Here is a 21,472-nt window from a genome sequence, read left to right on the forward strand (position 1 = left end):
GATTGACAGTAGGTCATCCTGAGCTCACGCCAAGAGACTGAGCATACCTAGTCAACCTTAGAGACATATGGAAGGAGTTAACAGGATGATTGAAACAGAACCTATAGTGTGTACATTTTAAATATATGTCCAATATGTTTGGCACTGAAACTAGGTTTTTCATTATGTTATATTTGGTCCTGATAACATGTGAGGCAGGCAAGCAATCTTTGAAGGTGGAAAATATTAGAACAGGAACCTATCTTCCTAAACTGTGTGATCTGTAAGTGTGGCCTTAGTCTTCACAAACCTTTGGAACTCACTACTCACTTTACAAATAAAGATCAATTTTAAGGACCTTAGTGGTTAGGGTGGTGGACTTTGGTCCTGAGGAACTGAGTTCAATTCCCACTTCAGGCACAGGCAGCTCCTTGTGACTCTGGGCAAGTCACTTAACCCTCCTTTGCCCCATGTAAGCCGCATTGAGCCTGCCATGAGTGGGAAAGCGCGGGGTACAAATGTAACAAAAAAAAATTATTTTGCTTCTTTTATTATATTTTCAGCGCCCCCTCTCTTCCTTTCAGTCTTGCTGAATGCTGAACAGATCCTGTATACAGCTCCGTAGGCAAACCAACCCAGACTATCTTACCCACAGAATTATTTCTCACACTGACAGCTGCTTTCTTTGTCTTAACTGGCTTTGACTAGCAACCCCTAGTTTTTAACAGGATAAGAGAGCCTTTTGTATGTTTAACTGGCACTGAGCAGGCCTAGTGGTTAGAGTGGTGGACTTTGGTTCTGGGGAACTGGGTTCAATTCCCACTGCAGGCACAGGCAGCTCCTTGTGACTCTGGGCAAGTCACTTAACCCTCCATTGCCCCAGGTACAAATAAGTACCTGTATATAATATGTAAGCCGCATTGAGCCTGCCATGAGTGGGAAAGCGTGGAATGTTGCTACTATTGGAGATTCTAGATGGAATGTTGCTACTATTGGAGATTCTGTTGCTACTATTTGAGATTCTACATGGAATGTTAATGTTGCTATTCCACCAGCAACATTCCATGTAGAAGCTTGCCCTTGCAGCCGCGCAGGCTTCTGTTTCTGTGAGTCTGACGTCCTGCACGTACGTGCAGGACGTCAGACTCACAGAAACAGAAGCCTGCGCGGCTGCAAGGGCAGGCTTCTACATGGAATGTTAAGGAGTGGCCTAGTGGTTAGAGTGGTGGACTTTGGTCCTGGGGAACTGAGTTTGATTCCCACTTCAGGCACAGGCAGCTCCTTGTGACTCTGGGCAAGTCACTTAACCCTCCATTGCCCCAGGTACAAATAAGTACCTGTATATAATATGTAAGCCACATTGAACCTGCTATGAGTAGGAAAGCACGGGGTACAAACGTAATAAAATTCAGTGGCACTTACCTGGATAGTGCTGCTGAATATTCCTTCCAACCACTAAAACCAAACCTGGCTATTGTGTGGGCAGTCCAGGAGCAGAGTTGTCATTTAACTGGATAGGTGCTGATATTTATTTATTGGGATTTATTAACTGCCTTTATGAAGAGATTCACCCAAGGCGGTGTACAGCAGGTACAGGACTGCTCTCTGTGTGGTCCTGCTTGGTCAATTAACTTGCCTTGAGTTTAGATAATCATCACATTATCCCGACTGACTCTGTACCATGCATCATAAAACTTACAATTTTGTTAACAGCACAATAGTAAAATTACCAAGAATAAATATAAATAAAAATAAATGAGGTGAACTTGACAACAGTAAACTGAAACCTAATAATAAATCTACTGTGAAACAGTATTAAAAATATACACATTTGACAGCACTAGAATTCAAATACCAGAGATATAATACAATGTTAGCACAATGATACACCTAATAAGCATGCATTAGAACATTCAACTAACATAGATATGAAACTAAAGAATTTCTACAATATGGCTTATCATATAGCTGAGGGACCAAGAGTAGATATATGATGGGAACAAAATGCGTGGTACAGAGTCAGTTGGGATAATTTGATGGTTAGCTAAACTTAAGGCAAGTTATTCTGCCCTTAACTAGTTAACTGGCTAAATAGGACCACATAGATAGCAGTCCTGTCTTTGGTTGGTTTAACCTAACTGGTTAAAGGCTCAATATTGACTCTTATCCAGTTGATAAGTGCTGGTCGTCCGTGCATCCCCAGATATTTAATGCCAGTACCTAGACATAGCCTGATACTGAATACCTGGGCATGATTTTGTCAGCTGCAGACAGCATTTAAAAAAAATGCTGATGGTACCCACTGAATATTACCCCCTAGCCACTCTTTCAAAGTTCTGTGTTTAACTTCTCTTCCGAAATTCAGGTTCTGCTTTGGGCTTAAATAATATATTTTTTCCTTTTTAAAATTTCACACAGAGGGAACTGCTATAAATTTTTGTTTATCCTAATTTGAGAAAAATCCCCTCGCTTTAGTGGCCATTGTATTAACTGATTACTCATAAGTAGTAAGGAAAGGGTCAAAGACGGCACCCCTTTTCTACACAGAAAACTGCCCTTAAGGAAATATCATTGTTATCTGTCTTCCACTCAATTGAGAACTGGACTAAACCACAGGGAAGCTCTCTACACACATACACAGCTCCCTCCTCCTCAGTCAAAGACACTTACCAATGCAGGAACTTTTTTTTGTTTTAAACTGTGTCGCTCTCTCTCCCCCTCAGAACACACTCTGAAACCCTTTCTACTTAAACAAAAATCCCTTTAGATTTCAGCATTTGTAGTGAGGCAGCAATCATATACACATCTAATCATTTCAATATCTCCCTTTCAACTGTTTAAAACTGTCATTAGAATCCTGCCTGGACTAGTGCAGCCAATCAGAATGTGTTTAGCTTTCAACAATTCTTTTCCAGCACTAGCTGTTATGCACTACCTTTGCTTCAACCTCAGTGATACAGTATGCATCACGCAAACCCAAACTTCCTCTCTGCTACCCCTTTCCCACACCAGAAATCCACAGCTTCAAGTTCTAGCCCTCTGATATGGTAAACAAACCCAAACGCATTTTATTCCCCAAATCATGTCAACATCTCCCTCACAGCACACACACACTTCTCTCTTCCAATCACCCCACCAGCCCTAATCTGAACCCCGGCAAGGTAAGAAAATTAAAAAAAAAACTAAAACTTTAACCTGCAGGTTATATTACATCCCAAGGAGGGTTCCCTAAAGGAGTTAATAATACTTTAATCCCCAAGCCAGGAAAAGATGTGAAATGGGTGGAATCTTACTGACCAATCTTTCTCTTAAATGTAGATTTAAAAATTATAGCAAAGGCACTTGCAGCGTGGTTAGCACAGATAAAAGAAGACTGATAAAAGAAGATCAAGTAGGCTTTGTGAGCGGGTGCTAAGCAGTCCACAATGGACTAGATTCAGTAAATGGCGTTCAAAAAAAACATCACTGAATGTCATTCTAAATAGCATGGTTACCGTTGCACGCCATTTGTAGAATACACATAGATATGAATTGTGCAGTTTATAGAATAGTGCTCAGCACAGATGAATTCCAAAAAAGGGTGCAGCTTCTTTTGCATCCTATATAGAATCCAGAGAGATCTGCGCACAGATTTGGGCCTGACCTCAGTGTGTAATGTGTCATGATGTCATCAGCACGGGGACAGTGAGTAAAATGGCATTAGGCAGCAGGCAGCCCAACTTCTCTGAAGAAGACACTCTTCTGCTTTCCAGGCTTATGATGACCAGGGAGAGAAGATACTTTATTGTCTCTGGCCACAGGAGAAGTTACAGTAGGTACAGAAGGGCCTGGCAGAGGCTCACTGCCAAATATAATTAGCAAGCCTCCTTCCCTAAGGAGGTAAGTAAAAAATGCAAGCAGGGTACAGTGCACAGAAAAAAACTCCTGACTGTATCTGTCATCCCAGCACAATTAAGCACTGTTTTGTGGGCTACTTTTGAACCTGCAGTAATGGCAGGTGAGGTGAGCAGCTCAAGGTGATAGAAGGTCCTGGTGAGGTTTGAACCTACTACCCTGCATGTCAGGTCAACTGTTTTAACCAGCAGGCTGCCACCTCAGCTCCATAGCACTACCTCTTACAATGTGCAAATCTCCTTCCCTAGGAAGGTCAGTGCAAAAGGGAAGCAAGAGGAACAGGAAGAAGGAGAGGAGGAAGAGACTGAGGAAGAAATTGGAGAGGAAGAGGAGGAGGAAGAAATGGACACAGAGGAATAGAAAGAAGGAGAGGAGGAAGAGACTGAGGAAGAAATAGGAGAGGAAGAGGAAGGAAGTGGAGCCCAACATTCCACCCCCTCTCCTGCCTATCCCAGCCTCCCTGTGCCACCCCAGGAGCAGCAGGACCAACCTCAGGAGGGAGAGTACAGTGGTGGGAGGGGGAAACCCGGAGTCACATATTGTTTTGTTATCACTGCACTGCACAATGGCTAGGGGAGGGGGAAACCTGGGGTCATGTATTGTACACTTATATAATAACAATTCTCCCGATACTCACAAAAAATGTGTATGGGTCATGTTCTTCTGGACTTCTTGGCCAGTCTGAAATGTCTGGTGAGGAGACAGATCCTCCTGGTCTACCTCTGGTCTCTCATCCTCGCTCTCACTCTCTTCCCTGGTCTGTTCCTCTGGTTCTGGCATATGCCTTGTAATTGCCAGATGGTGCAGCATGCAGTAAAGGTTTCACAGATCTTTGCTGGTTTGTACAAAAGCTCGCTCCCAGAATCTGGTCTTCAAAAGGCCAAAAAATGTCCTCTCGATTACTGCACGGGTAGCACTTTGGGCCCTGTTGTATCTGACCTCCTCTGACCTCTGGGGGTTCACAATAGGGGTCATCAGCCAGCTCCTGAGGGGATAGCCATGGTAACCTGTATTAAGGAGAGGAGAGATGTTAGAGAAGGTACACACACCTTTTGTTTATGTGTTGGCAGTTCCTCCAAGTATGTTCTGTGTCATCCTCCAGACCAGTGGGCCCACACTGGCCATATACCTGTGGAGTAAAGAGAGAGATGTAGTCAATGATTAGAAGGGTGTACAGGTTGTAGGATGCTCCTCACCTAGTAGCCATCTGATTTCTCTACTCTGAAAGGCATTGTGGATACTAAAGCATGAAAATAAATAGGCATTGTGGCAGGATCCATGAAAGTTGGCACATACATCTATTACTTCCAGTGCTGCATTACAGACAACCTGCATGCTGAGGGAGTGATATGACCTTCAGTTTCTGAATTATGCCTCACTGGCTGCAGGTAGCCTGAGGACCACATGCAAACAATCTATGGCACCCAGCACAGAGAGGAATTGGGCCAACTCATAAAAAGCTGTCATGGTTTCTTGCTGTTCTGCCTCAAGCATGGGGAACTGGATATAAAGTGTGTCCCTTTTCAAAAAGGCCTTAAGAAAGTGGGTGACAACCTTAAGAAAGTGGGTGACAATCATTTGTAGAGACACAGCAACTTTTTTCACTGCTGCAAATCTGCCTATCCTCAGACTGGTCTTGCTGCCGGCACTGCATGTACCTGTGAGGCAGAGACTAACTACTTCCAGTTTACAACTGCTTCCAATAAACTGTGCAATTTTGTTATGAATTCAGTAGAAACTCATTATTACAGGACACAGAGAAGTTATTAAGAAACTGGGAGATACTTCTGGTCTCCTTGATGGGAAGGATTTTTCTGTACAAGATAGAGAGGTGTGGTAGCCGTGTTAGTCCACTCTTAAGGTTATCAATAGAAATCAAACAAAATAAAACATGGAAAAGAAAATAAGATGATACCTTTTTTATTGGACATAACTTAATACATTTCTTAATTAGCATTTGAAGGTTGCCCTTCTTCGTCAGATCGGAAATAAGCAAATGTGGTAGCAGATAGTATATACAAGTGAAACATCCAAGCATTACTTTGACAGGGTAGGAGGGTGGGGGTGGGTAGGAGGTATGCATGGGGACATCAAAGCATTTCATTGGTATTCTAACAGGATGGGTGTGGGTAGGTGAGAGGAGGGTGATCAACAGAGAAATACAATTTTATGGTTTATAATGGGCTAGAAAACCCAGATCCTTGTTAAGTCCTGTCTGTTGGGTGTCAAAATATTCAATCATTCTGACTTCAAAGGTCTTACGTTCCTGTATTGTTTTAAAGTTACCTTTCAGGATTCTTACTATGAAATCACTGGTGCAGTGTTCTGGTCTTGTAAAGTGTTGGCCCACAGGGGTGGGAACCTGACTGGCACCGGCTATCTTCATGTGATGTCTGTGCAGATTAAATCTTGTCTTAAGCATCTGGCCTGTTTCTCCAATATAGCATCCTTCATTACATTTTTTTCACTGAATGATATATACCACATTGGAAGATGAGCATGTGAAAGATTCCTTTATGTTGAATATTTTTCCTTTGTGAATGACTGTGGGGTCCTGTGAAATGTTTTGGCATAGCTTGCAGCTGGATATATTACAGGGAAATGTGCCCTTTTCTTCCTTTTCAGTCTGTGTTGGGAGTTTACTTCTGATTAGCTTGTGTTTTAAGTTGGGTGGCTGTCGGAAGGCCAGCACTGGTGGGGATGGGAATATCTCTTTCAGTAATTCATCTTCCTGGAGTAGAGGCTGTAGGTCTCTTATGATTTTCCTCAGTTTCTCCAGCTCTGGGTTGTATGTCACTACAAGGGGGATTCTGTCTGTGGCTTTTTTTTTTCTTTGTACTGTAGCAGATTTTCCCTGGGTGTTTTGAGGGAGGAGGCAATATTCTTGGAGATTATTTTGGGGTTGTAGCCTTTCTGTTTGAAGGATGCAGTCAGGATTTCAAGGTGTCTGTCTCTATCCTCTGGGTCCGAGCAGATACGGTGGTATCTTGTGACTTGGCTGTAAATAATGGATCTTTTTGTATGTGAAGGGTGGAAGCTGGAGTTGTGGAGGTAGCTGCATTTGTCTGTGGGTTTCTTGTATATAGATGTTTGTATACAGCCATCACTGATTGAGACCGTGGTGTCCAAAAAATTGACTTTTTCTGGGGAGTAGTCAATTTTGAATCTGATTGTAGGATGGTATGTATTGAAGGAACAGTAAAATTGTTTCAGAGTTTCTTCCCCTTCCGTCCAAATAATAAAAATGTTATCGATGTACCGGTAGAATTTTAGAGGTTTGGTCTGGTATGTATTCAGAAATGTCTCTTCCAGCTCAGCCATAAAAAGGTTGGCATATTGGGGTGCTGTACAAGATGATACTCTTACCCAAATGTTACAAACACTACCTGTGGTTATCTATAAAAAAGACAAGCATATGCTAAGCCAGATGTTGAATACCTTCTTATTGAAAGGTAGGAAAGTACAATTACAGATACTCACGCTCCCTAGATGTGAGCCACAAAGAAAGACGAGGAACCCAACTCTAAAATATATTGTTGTCCAAAGAGCAATTCAATTCAATTCTTGTATACTGCTAATATCCCCTTTCCAGGGTTCAGTGCAGTTTACATTCTAGGTGAGACAAAAACAGATAGTGTTAGTGTGAGGTACGAGAAACATTAGAGGCTAGTGGTTTAATCAGAATCAGAAAAATATATTTCAAATTAGTACAAACATTAAAAAAAAATTATTTCAAAAATGAATATGTGAGTTTCCAGAGAGATAGGAATAATGTCCCATACTATTTTATATCAAATACTGCTACGGGACTGCCCAGACATAGACTGGAGGGCAGACAGAAGCACGTAAGATGTAGGAGTACAAATAAGAGCTGGCATGATTGCTCAAAATTTGAAAACAGCCCCAGAAGTGATACTCAATGCAGAGTTGCAAGAACAATATACATTTTTGCTAAAAGCCTATGGTGGCACAAAGGGGCACACGTAGCTCCAATTCTGTATCAGCTTAAGGATGTACCTAAGCTGTGGTAGACACACCCAAAGTTAGCCTCGCCTACTTATGACAGGTTAATGTTTGGTGTAAGTGGGTATGCCTAAGTGGCAATGCAATACCTACAACTGATAGTATTCTATAAGCTGCACCTTGCTTGGTGATATGCCCACGCTCTGCCCACATGTATGTCCCCTTGACAGTTGCAGGCTAAGAAATCTAGGTGCATTGTTTATAGAGTAGTACCTAGAACTTATGCACAAAACTGCCAATTATTGGTGCCCATCACACACATAAGCACTACTATTCTATAACTTAGGTACTCTATTGGCACATAAATTTAGGTGCCAGCTTATAGAATTGCCTTTTAATTGCGGCTCCCTAGTGATGATAAAATTTGGAGAGGAGAATGCTTCAATGACGCATATGTTTCAGAAGTACAGGAAAATCCAAAGCTAACTTTTAACAAGTGTGCTAGAACTGTATGTTGCACTGAATGTTCATGTGATGCTATTTGATGATTGTTCATTGGCAAATGGTCTGATGAGAAGGAGGAAGATTGTTGCAGAAAGCTTTGTTATTGGCTAGAGAATGACACGGGGGTGGGGACCCACAGTAACTACGGGGATGGGAATGGGAACAGAGCCCGCGGGGACAGAGCTCACAGGGATAGATCCCACAGGGATGGGGACAGAGCCCATGAGGACGGAGACAAACATAGTAACATAGTAGATGACAGCAGAAAAAGACCTGCGTGGTCCATCCAGTCTGCCCAACAAGATAAACTCATATGTGTATACCTTACCTTGATTTGTACCTGCCTTTTCCAGGGCACAGACCGTACAAGTCTGCCCAGCAGTATTTCCCACCTCCCAACCACCAGTCCCGCCTCCCATCACCGGCTCTGGCACAGACCGTATAAGTCTGCCCTCCACTATCCTCGCCTCCCAACCACCAACCTCTCTTCCCCCACCTGCTCCGCCACCCAATTTTGGCTAAGCTTCTGGGGATCCATTCCTACCGCACAGGATTCCTTTATGCACATCCCACGCATGTTTGAATTCCGTTACCGTTTTCATCTCCACCACCTCCCGCGGGAGGGCATTCCAAGCATCCACCACCCTCTCCGTGAAAAAATACTTCCTGACATCTTTTTTGAGTCTGCCCCCCTTCAAAACTTTGTCCCTGTGTCACTTTCTACTTTGAAACCTGTTAATAAACTGGACTATTATTTATGTTTGTTTGATGCAGACAACAATATTTTTATTTTTTGGAAAAACAAGCAAACATGCTGGCCACAACTAGCAAACTTTGCATAGGGGATCCTGTACATCCTGCTACCAGCACATCTTCTAAGAAGACTCTTGTATTGCAGGAGGGACTGTGGAAGACAGGAGAGCTAGACTGAATCCTGAGATTGTTGATGACTTCTTATTCATCCACAGATAGGGCATATTTCTCCACTCTAGGGCATACAGAATGGGTTGTATTTTGTACCCCTGGACAATTTAACAGGGTGGATTAGGATTCCTTGGGGTAGTAGAAGTCAGCTATTGTTGGAGTTGGAAAAGTAGAGGGTGGTGATAGTGGGAGGGTTATACAGCTGCTAGTTGTTATTATTGTTTTCTATTTGTAATTTATGTACAACAGTTGCATAGCATATTGTTCCTTTTTTTACTATAATAAAAAGATGTAAATATAAAATCATAAGTGTTTGAGGCTTCTGCAGATGAGAACAGAGCCCAAGGGGATGGGGCGGAGATGGGGACAGAACATGCAGGGACGGGGTGGGGATGGAGATAGGACCTGCGGGGACAGGATGGGGATGGAAATGGGCCTGCGGGGACGGGGTGGGGATGGAGACAGAACCCATGGAGATGGGGCGGGGACTGTCCCTGTGTTGTTTTCTATTATTGACTAAGAAGGGTATTCTGTTACATAGTAACATAGTAGATGACGGCAGAAAAAGACCTGCACGGTCCATCCAGTCTGCCCAACAAGATAAACTCATATGTGCTAGTTTTTGTGTATACCTTACCTTGATTTGTTCCTGTCTTTTTCAGGGCATAGACCGTATAAGTCCGCCCAGTACTATCCCTGCCTCCCAACCACCGGCTCTGCCACCCAATCTAGGCTAAGCTCCTGAGGATCCCTTCCTTCTGAACAGGATTCCTTTATGTTTATCCCACACCTGTTTAAATTCCGTTACCGCTTTCATCTCCACCACCTCCTGCGGGAGGGCATTCCAAGCATCCACCACCCTCTCCGTGAAAAAATACTTCCTGACATTTTTCTTGAGTCTGCCCCCCTTCAATCTCATTTCATGCCCTCTCGTTCTACCGCCTTCCCATCTCCGGAAAAGGTTCATTTGCGGATTAATACCTTTCAAATATTTGAACGTCTGTATCATATCACCCCTGTTTCTCCTTTCCTCCAGGGTATACATGTTCAGGTCAGCAAGTCTCTCCTCATACATCTTGTAACGCAAATCCCATACCATCCTCGTAGCTTTTCTTTGCACCACTTCAATTCTTTTTACATCCTTAGCAAGATACAGCCTCCAAAACTGAACACAATACTCCAGGTGGGGCCTCACCAACGACTTGTACAGGGGCATCAATACCTCTTTTCTTCTGCTGGTCACACCTCTCTCTATACAGCCTAGCAACCTTCTAGCTACGGCCACCGCCTTGTCGCACTGTTTCATCGCCTTCAGATCCTCAGATACTATCACCCCAAGATCTCTCTCCCTGTCCGAACCTTGCAGACTCTCACCGCCTAACACATACGCCTCTCGTGGATTTCTACTCCCTAAGTGCATCACTTTGCATTTCTTCACTTTGAATTTTAATTGCCAAATCTTAGACCATTCTTCTAGCTTTTTCAGATCCTTTTTCATGTTTTCCACTCCCTCCGGGGTGTCCACTGTGTTACAAATCTTAGTATCATCCGCAAATAGGCAAACTTTACCTTCTAACCCTTCGGCAATGTCACTCACAAATATATTGAACAGAATCGGCCCTAGCACCGATCCCTGAGGCACTCCACTACTCACCTTTCCCTCCTCCGAGCGAACTCCATTCACCACCACCCTCTGGCGCCTGTCCATCAACCAGTTCCTAATCCAGTTCACCACTTCAGGTCCTATCTTCAGCCCATCCAGTTTATTTAAGAGCCTCCCAATATAATGCAATAGAGGAACTTATTATTACATCTAGTGATAATGGAACAGAGACAAGTCAGGAGGAAGAGACCAGGAAAATGGACAGCATTTCAGAAGATATAGGAGCCCATGCAGAGGAAGTTGTCACACAGAGTGCAAGTGTTACTACTAAATTATTAAAGTCAAATTGTCAACTATGAGAATGGTACAGGCAATGTAGTAATTTGGGGAGTGGGAATGGCAGGGGAGATTGGTTTTAAAGGATGAATAAGGGCATTAGTCCTTGGGGACTGCATAAGACAATCCAAAGTCCTGATGTCAAAGGGACATGCTGAATGATGAAGAGGGATACATTTATTTATTTATTTATTTATTTATTGGGATTTATTAACCACCTTTATGAAAAGATTCACCCAAGGCGGTGTACAGCAGTTTAACATAAAACTTACAATTTTGTTAACAACATAACAATAGTAAAATAACCAAGAATAAACACAAATACAATAAATGAGGTAAACTTGAAAACAGTAAATTGAAACCTAGAACTACTATGAAACAGTATCAAAAATATACACATTTAACAGCACTGGAATTCAAATACCAGAGATATAATACGTTAGCATAATACTAATGATACACCTAATAAGCATGCATTAGAGCATTCAACTAACGTAGATCAATGCTAAATAGTTTCTACAGTACGGTTTACCATATAGCCAAGGGACCAAGAGCAGATATATGATGGGAACAAGATGCGTGTAGAAGGAGGGTGGGGTAAAATCAGGGGAAATAAAAGTGAAAGTTTCAAATTTCTAATTTTGATGAGGTGGGACAATATGTGATTGTAAAGTTCTGTTATTATGTGTTACCATTTTACAGTATCCAGAGTTTGTGGATCTTGAATAAAGAAAACTGGGCAAAAATACGTTTAATGTGAGAGGGTCTGGATCAGGAAAAGTTGGTGAGTTTGTTTCATAGGTACAGAATGTGGAAAAATCCTGTTTGAACACGTCCCTTAAGCCATTAAATGGAGCCCTTTCTATAAAAAAAAAAGTATCTCCAATTTTTCCTCATAAATCAATGTACAATTAACTATTTTGTTACCATCTGTCAGTCATAAAATGAGCATTTCAATTAGAGACATAAAATTGATTGTTAAACTATCTTTAATCAATTACCATAATCCAGGACATATTTTCCTTCTTTTTAAAGAAAGTCAGCGGGCTCTATTCCTCTTATTTCTGCTTGCACCACTATTTAAATCAAGATTCATGCATTTATTTATACATTTCTGCTAACTGTAAGGAGAATATCTAAATAATCATCAGTTTTAATGTCATTGGCAAGGCTACCAACACAAAATTTGAAAAATTGTATTTTGACTTACACAATTAGGTTGAAATCATTTATAGCCACTCACCTTGTTACACGAGTCTGCAAAAAAGGACCCCGAGAAACCTCTAAACAAGATGAATCTGAGCGCTCTAACTCCCTAGACTGACAGTGCTCCTCTCAGGAGACTGTTAGCTTTATGAATTATCTTGCTTAGAACCAGTCTGAAAACAGTGTAGAAACCTAGCTGACTATTGGAATTCCACTAAACAAACAATAATTTCCCCCCAAAAGGATTCTGAAGAGCTCTGGACTTTCTCTCTGGTTTGGCAGGCTGGCATGGATGTGCATTACCTTTTCACAGTCCTTCAATATTGATTTTGAAGGCGATGAATGCCTTGCAGTGTTCTTCCCTTGGTCAGAAGTCCCAGGGCTGATGAACTAACTGTACGTCAACATAGTTTATTTTCCCAAACATAAGTGTGCTTACTGATGATATTGATTTATTTATTATGAGAATGTTTATTATTATTATTGGGGTCCATATTCAAGACTCTGGGCAAGTCACTTAACCCTCCATTGCCCCATGTAAGCCGCATTGAGCCTGTCATGAGTGGGAAAGCGTGTGGTACAAATGTAACAAAAATAAAATAGATACTATTGGAGATTCTACATGGAATGTTGCTACTATTGGAGATTCTACGTGGAATGTTGCTACTATTGGAGATTCTACATGGAATGTTGCTACTATTGGAGATTCTACGTGGAATGTTGCTACTATTGGAGATTCTACATGGAATGTTGCTATTCCACTAGCAACATTCCATGTAGAAGGCTGCACAGGCTTCTGTTTCTGTGAGTCTGACGTCCTGCACGTACGTGCAGGACATCAGACTCACAGAAGCAGAAGCCTGCGCGGCCACATTGGTGATCTGCAAGGGCCGACTTCTACATGGAATGTTGCTAGTGGAATAGCAACATTCCATGTAGAATCTCCAATAGTAGCACCAGTGGAGGAGTGGCCTAGTGGTAGTCTTTGGTCCTGGGGAACTAAGTTCAATTCCCACTTCAGGCACAGGCAGCTCCTTGTGACTCTGGGCAAGTCACTTAACCCTCCATTGCCCCATGTAAGCTGCATTGAGCCTGCCATCAGTGGGAAAGCGTGGGGTATAAATGTAACAAAAAAAATAAAAGGGGTTTAACTGGGCAAGAAAGGCTCCTGCCTGGTTAAATCCCAATGAATGAGCCAGTGCCTGATATTCAGAAGCACTTAACTGGTTAGTGCCATTGAATATATTTGCTAACTAGTCATCCTGTAAATGGATGGGTTAAGGGGGACAGAATTAGGGCAGAGCAGCAATTTTCAGTCCACTAAGGGCCAGATCCTATATTTGGCGCAGAAAAAAATTTAGCACCGATGGAAAACGCACCTACATGCATTCTATAAACTGTGCCTAAAGTTAGGCATGGATTATAGAATACATGTAGCACTATCCATGTGACCAAAATTTAGGTGCAGCCATTTATGGCAATGAGAAGCTGGTGTAAATGCCCATGCCTAACTCTGGGTGTGGTACAGGTTATTCTATAACACTGCACACAAATTTTAGGAATGCCCAAGCTTCTCCCAAGGCCATGCCCCCTTTTGAGATCCGAGTGGTAAAATTTACACGGACTACTGTATAGAACGTGCTTACTGAGTAGTGTGCATAAATTCTAATTAGTGCCAATTAGTGCTGATGATTGCTTGTTAACATCCAATTATTGGTGCTGATTGACTTGTTAACCAATTGAATTGCACATGCAAATCAGAATACGCCCAGATTTGCATGCACAACTCTAGTCGCACTATATAGAATTTGGGAGTAAATGGCTAAGTAACTGCATAAAAGTTAGGACATCAGAACAGCTTTCTGAACTTGATGCAGTGAGTTAATGAGGCATCGGTCTGAATACTGGCCAGTGCCCTGTTAACATCTGCGCTTGCCCTAACATGGGTTAGTTCAGCCCGCTGCTGGAAGCAGTTTATCAGCTTACCAACCGCATACTCCCACAGGCTGAATATCGACCCCATTATGTTTTATAAATCTACTAGTAAAAAAGGCCCGTTTCTGAAGGCAAGGAAACGGGCCCTAGGCAGGCAATTTCTCCCCCCCCTACGCTACGGCCCCCTCGACCCCCCTTCCACGACCCTGTCTACCCCCCCGTGGCGGCGAAAACCGCCCCCCCCCCGCCGTTGTGGAGTACCTGTGCTGATGGGGGACCCAAACCCCCCGACAGCCGAAATGCTGTTGTGCCCTTCGCATTGCTTCCTCAATCATCTTCTCTGGAAATTCCTCTGCGTGCGTCTGACGTCAGACGCATGCAGAGAAACTTGCAGAGAAGATGATTGAGGAAGCAACGCGAAGGGCACAACAGCGCTTCGGCTGTCGGGGGTTTGGGTCCCCCCTCAGCACAGGTAGTCCACAACGGCGGCGGGGGGCAGTTTTCAGCGGGCCGGGGGGGGGGGGGGGTCGACAGGTTCACGGAAGGGGGGGTCAAGGGGGCCGTAGCGTGGGGGGTGACAGATGATTCCAAGGCAGGGGGAGGAGTAGGGAAACACGCTGCGTGTGTTTCCCTACTCCTCCCCTTGCCTTGGTATTAGCTGTCATGACGTCAGTGACGTCAGTGCATGTCTGCCTAGCAGACCACCTCCAGGGACCCACAGTCCCAAGGACAGAACGTTGGAGGTGAGAATTATTATATAGGATGTGATCTATTGTGTTTTACCCTTGACATTGGCAGAAGCCCAAACGCAGCCATGTCAGGGGTGGTTTTTTTTGGCTAATGTTCCAATTGAGGGGGAAGGTATCAAAGTAGGCTACTGTTAAGTCGGGGTTATTTTACCACAAGTCATTCTATTTTAGCACAGGGTTCCATTTTATGCAATAAGACCCTGTGCTAAAATAGCATGACTTGTAGTCCAATAACTCCACTTAACATAAGAACATAAGGTTAGCCAAACTGGGTCAGACCAGTGGTCCATCTAGCCCAGTATCCTGTTTCCAATAGTGAACAAGCCAAGTCACAAGTATATTACAGAAACCCAAATAGTAGCAACATTCCATGCTACCAATTCCAGGGCAAACTCCCATGTCTGTCTCAATACCAGACTATGGACTTTTTTTCCAGGAACTTGCCAAAAACATTTTTTAAACCCAGATATGCTAACCGCCATTACCACATCCTCCGGCAAAGAGTTCCAGAGCTTAACTATTTATTGAGTGAAAAAATATTTCCTCCTATTTTAAAAGTATTTCCATGTAACTTCCTTGAGTGTCCCCTAGTCTTTGTACTTTTGGAACGAGTAAAAAATCGATTTACTTCTACTCGTTCTACACACCTGAGGATTTTGCGGACCTCAATCATATCCCCCCTAACCTCTTAAGCCTTTCCTCATATGAGAGCAATTCCATACCCTTTATCATTTTGGCCGCTCTTCTTTGAACCTTTTCTAATTCTGCTATATCTTTTTTGAGATATGGCGACCAGAACTGAATGCAATACTCAAGATGTAGTCGCACCATGGAGCAATGCGGTTTAGAAGTATTGGTGTTGTCTTGACTAATTGTGGTTTCTTTCCTTTTTGGTGTCCACCTTAACTGTAATTGAAAAATGTGGGACAGAGATAAGTCATAAGTGGTTTCTGGAGCCCTGGAATGTTTTTTTTTTTAAAAACATATTTTCAGTGTTTTGTCTCAGGTTGTCTATTTCAGCTCCCGTTTTGTCATTCTTACTGCTGACACAGCTTTAGCTATGACCAAGAGCTGCAGATGCCTCAGGCCATGCCACTGGCTCTCACTTCACAGCAGAGCTGCTAAGTTACCTAATTCCAGGAGGGAGATTCTAGGTCAGTCCTGGATTCCTGACTACTCCATCCTGATGTTTTGTAGAAGCAGCAGTACGTTTCATGAGTAGAATCAGGGACTACAAATACCATCCTCTTTTGGGATGGACGTTCAAAACCAGGGGTGACCATAAAGGCTCCCTCCTGGAACTGAGTAACTTGGTAGCTCTGCCATAGTTCAAATACTACTATTCCACTCTTTTGACAATGGTCCTGAGGTTTACTAGAAATATTTCTTTTTTCCTTTTATTTTTAAGTGTGTTGACCGGATTAAAACTAAACTAAGGCACAAGTCTTGCTTCCAGCTACATGCAGAGTGCACAGAATATAGTCAGAGTAAAACAGTAGAAATCTAACATTATGTTAATTACATAGGTCGTTAACCTCCCCTATTTACAAAGCCATGCTAGCAGTTGCTGCTTGGCAAGGCTGGCACAGCCCATTCACAGAATTACCCATGTGTGATGCACATATAAGTATATGCAATATTGTTGGTGTGTGTATTTATACATATGTATTCTGCTGTGCAATTTTATAATATCCTTTTTCCATGAGTAAAATAGACTTTACACATGGAAAAAGCTTAAGGAAATTACCCTCTTAATAAAATGGGCTTTCTAAAAACTGCTCACCCTATGTGTGGGTAAACCTACGCATGCAGTGTCAATATACCTGTGATTTTACCTACTGAAAGGGAAGGTGTTACCAGGGTGGAGCTGGAAGTGGTTTGGAAATAGGCACTTTAAAAAAAAAAATCTTCAAATATACGCATGCATTTTTAGTGAGGAAAAGTACATACACCAAAAATGGGTGCTGGTGTCTAATCTTATTTTCACTTGAAAACTGATGCATAGTTCACAGGTAAAAATTAAGGGCCTTGTTTACTAAGGTGCGTTAGCGTTTTTAATGCTAAAGACACCTATATGGGTGTCTCTTGCATTAGTGCATGCTAAAAACGCTAGCGCGCCTTCAGCGTGACTTAGTATAAAAGGCCCTAAATGCAGACATTTCAGATATGTGGGCAGTATGAAATACCCTTATAGAGATAATTCAGCAGATGCAAATTTCAGTCAAATCTTAGTGAATATGCCCAGTCAAAACTGAACTGCAATGATTTTGCTGCATATTTTGTAAAAAAATATGAAGTCTCCACCAGGATTTACAGGCAGTCCCACCCAGTCTCCAATCAGCTAACCAAAAGTGCACAAACTCGCCTTCTCCTGACTAGGGTTACCATATTTTGTCCCCCAAAAAGGAGGATACATGCCCCGCCCCACCACATAAACCACCACGCCCACTTTCACACCCTACCACGCCCACTTTCACGCCCTTGCTCCGCCCCCTGTCACATTTTCCCCTCCCCGGCCCTAGTGGTCTAGTGGCCTCTTCCGCCTTCGAGGCAGGAAAGAGCCTCCTCTTTCCTGCCTGGAGTGCTGCCCTGCATGCATCCTTCCTGTTCCTGATCTCGGCGCTGATTCAAAATGGCCGCCGAGAGTTGAAGTCTTGTGAGGTCACTTCAACTCTTGGCGGCCATTTTGAATTGGCGCCGAGATCAGGAACAGGAAGGATGAATGCAGGGCAGCGCTTTGGGCAGGAAAGAGGAGGCTGTTTCCTGCCACGAAGGCGGAAGAGGTTACTAAACCACCAGGGCAGAAGTAAGTAAGAGGAGGGGAGGCTAGCAATCTGCCCATTTGTCCGGATTTCTGGACAAACGGGCAGATTGCCAAAACCTGCCCGGTTGCCCGGACATGTCCTCAAAAAGAGGACATGTCCGGGTAAATCCAGACATATGGTAACCCTACTCCTGACACAGACATATGGGACTCTTTTACCCCAATAACAGAGAAGGGCCTTGACAAAATCCTAAGAAACCTTCGACCAACTATCTGCTGCCTCGACCCCTGCCCATCAAAGATAGTGCAGCAGGCAAGCAGGGGCCTCATAGAAGGTGTCAAAAAAATCGTGAACGCCTCTCTTTCTAATGGACAACTATCAACAGCATTAAAAAGGGCAGTGGTGTGTCCTTTGCTAAAGAAGAACAACCCTGACCAGGACAAACTTGAAAATTACCAGCCAGTAACCAACATCCCATTTTTAGGAAAACTTATAGAACAGTCTGTGATCAACTCATTGATTGGCTAGAAGAGAGAAACTGGCTAGATCCATGTGATTCAGACCCGGTTATGGAACAGAAACAGTCCTTGTATCCCTACTAGATCTTCACAGAAACCAAGACAGGGGATTTGCCTCGGTGTTAGTACTGCTAGATTTCTCAGCAGCTGTAGACACTGTGGATCACAATATCATGCTAACACAACTGGCAGAAACAGGTATCAGTGGAACAGTACTTGCCTGGTTCAGATCCTATCTATATGACAGGAAACAGTCCATAGTGTTTGGCAGCACCACATCACCACCATAGGCACTGACCTGTGGGGTACCACAAGGATCAATACTGTCACCTATTCTATTCAATATCTACTTCAAGCCACTAGCCAAGCTGATTTGGTCAATGGACACTCGATTCTACATCTATGCAGATGTGCGGCTACTCATCCTCACTGAACCTGACTCACCCATAGCCCTGAATAAACTGACTACCTGTCCAACATCAATTCAAGAATGGGCTAAAACAGCAAACTTTGCCTGAACCCAAGTAAAACCAAGCTTCTCTGGATCCTTAACACAACTACTACTTAACATTTCTAAAGCGCTACTAGGGTTGCACAAGTAGGCACATACCTGACATCAAAATCTCTTTTGGGAAATATGAACTCCCCCTCAAATCACAAGTCAGGAACCTTGGAATACAGCTCGATTTAACACTTATTCTGATCCCCCAAATCCAAGCAACCTTCAAGAGCAGCTTCTATCACTTACGACAACTATGCTGCCTGTCTCCTAACATTGAGAAGGCAAGCCTTGTCTCAGTTGTGCATGCCATGATAACATCAAGACTGTATTATTGTAATGCACTCTACACTGGCTTTGACTACAAAGGGTCTGCACCAGCTCTAGTTGATTCTGAATGCTGCAGCAAGACTAATAGAAGGTTGTAAGTGACATGACCACATCACCCCCATTTTTGCATAAACTTCACTGGCTACCAATACTACAGAGCCACATTTAAATATGTTTGACCTTCAAGGCCATTAAAGTAAAGGGCCCTGAGTACTTGAAGAACAGGATCCTCTACATGCCTTTAAGGTCACTAAGGTTCTCCCAAGGAGTATCCCTAACCACACCCTCTCCAAAGGACATCACAGGATATGATATCTGCAAGCGAGTCTTTTCCGAAATAGCCTCCACACTCTGGAATGCACTCCCTGAAAGGCTTTGCTTACCACAAGATTATCTCTACTTCAGGAAGCAGGTGAAAGCTTGGATCTTCAACCAGGCCTTTAACGGAAGAAGTAAATGACACCAGCTGCACATACTATATAGCAGGACACGTTTATCCATTTCTATCCTTGCTAAGATATTGTTCAAGCACCTTTCTGACCTTATTTGCTACTTTCTTTAAACTAGTCACTTATTTTCTTACTCCTGTTACTCAATCTTATCTATCTAATATGTTTCATCTTTGCTTACACCTTATTCTGTCTATTAAAATGTTTTATTGTGAATTGTGTTGACTATTGTAATGTAGCATATTGTAATGTAGAATATTTTTACTGCTGTAATTGTCTATTGCTTATGCTTGACTTAATCTTGCTGTACACTGCCTTGAGTGAATTCTTTCAAAAAGGCAGTAAATAAATCCTAATACATAAATAAATAAATATGAAATGCAGAGGTGACAGAGAGGAAATAATGATGTGACTCAGCCAGGCCATAATGCCTGAGGATGCTGATTTTAGTTACAGGAAGAGAACATGCACAACTTTGAGTAGAAAAGTTTCCTGAGAAATAGGGCTGAATTATAAATGATGTCTTGGATGAGGAATGGAAAGTCATGACTCAAGCATCAGACAGAAACCTGAGGAATACTAATGTCAGACAGGACTGCAGGAAAAAAAAAAGTTGAAAGTGGGGGAATGAGGGGGAAAACAAGAGGCCTGAAGTGAGGCTCAGCTGTGGAAAATTTGACATTCTGGAGAAAACAGAAATTATTCCAAAGCTTTCAGGCAATTAAAAGTATCCTTCTTGTTGTACCTAATGTATAACCTACAAAATTTGCACTATTCACAAATTCTGGGGCTCTTTTACCAAACTGTAGTAATTTTTGTACTTGCCACATATTTAATGCAAAACTGAACATGTGGTAAGTGCAAGGCCTGTGCGTTAAATGCTGTGGGTGTGCCCTGTATCTGCCATGTGTTTACTGTACAGCATGGCAATGTGTTACTTGCAAAGCCAGATAGAACCCGCGCTATCTGGCACTGCAAGTAACACGATGCAGTGCCACTCACAAATAAATAAATAAATAAATAAATAAGGCTCCACAGAAGTGCCGTAGTGGTGAACCTTCCTTCCCCCTCCCCCCATCTGATATCATCTTTTGTGCTTCCTGGCCTGATCCCTGCCCTGACAGTTCCAATCACTTTTTACCAGACTTCCTGTATGGAAAGATGCCACTAGTGGTAGAACCAAGACAGTACTGCTAGGGGTCATCATGGCAGCCATTTGTTTCCTGGAGACAGATGTGGCAGGAGTGGAGGGGGACCGCTCTCATTCCAGCCCATTACACCCAGGGGCGTAGCCAGACTTCGGTGGGAAGGGTGTCCAGAGCCCGAGGTGAGGGGGCACATTTTATCCCCAACCCCCCTGGCACCGCTGACCCCTCCCCACCATTGCCGACCCCCCCATTGCCGACCCGCCGCCACGTTTCACGACCTCTCGCCCTCTCGACCCTCCCCTCCCTCTTTGTTCTGTTGCAAGCTGACGTCCTGCACGTGCAGGACGTCAGCTTGCAACAGAACGAAGGCTTTTTTGACTGCAGGATGAAGAGAACATTGGCTGGCGGGGATTGGGGTCCCCCACCAGCAAAACCGAAGGTAGGCGGTGGCGGCGGAGGGTTCGCGGGGGGGGGGGGGTCGAGAGGGTCATTGGGAGGGGGTCCAGGAGAAACTCTACGGGGGCTCAGGCCCCCTCAGGCCCCACGTAGCTACGCCACTGATTACACCACCACTAACCATCTCCGGGTTAGTCCTGGGGATGTTGGAGGAGCTGGGAGGAGGAAAGGGAGGGTGTCCATTGACAGAGAACATAATTGTTGGGATCAGGGC

The sequence above is a fragment of the Microcaecilia unicolor genome, chromosome 4 (assembly GCF_901765095.1).
Source record: "Microcaecilia unicolor chromosome 4, aMicUni1.1, whole genome shotgun sequence".
NCBI lineage: Eukaryota > Metazoa > Chordata > Amphibia > Gymnophiona > Siphonopidae > Microcaecilia > Microcaecilia unicolor.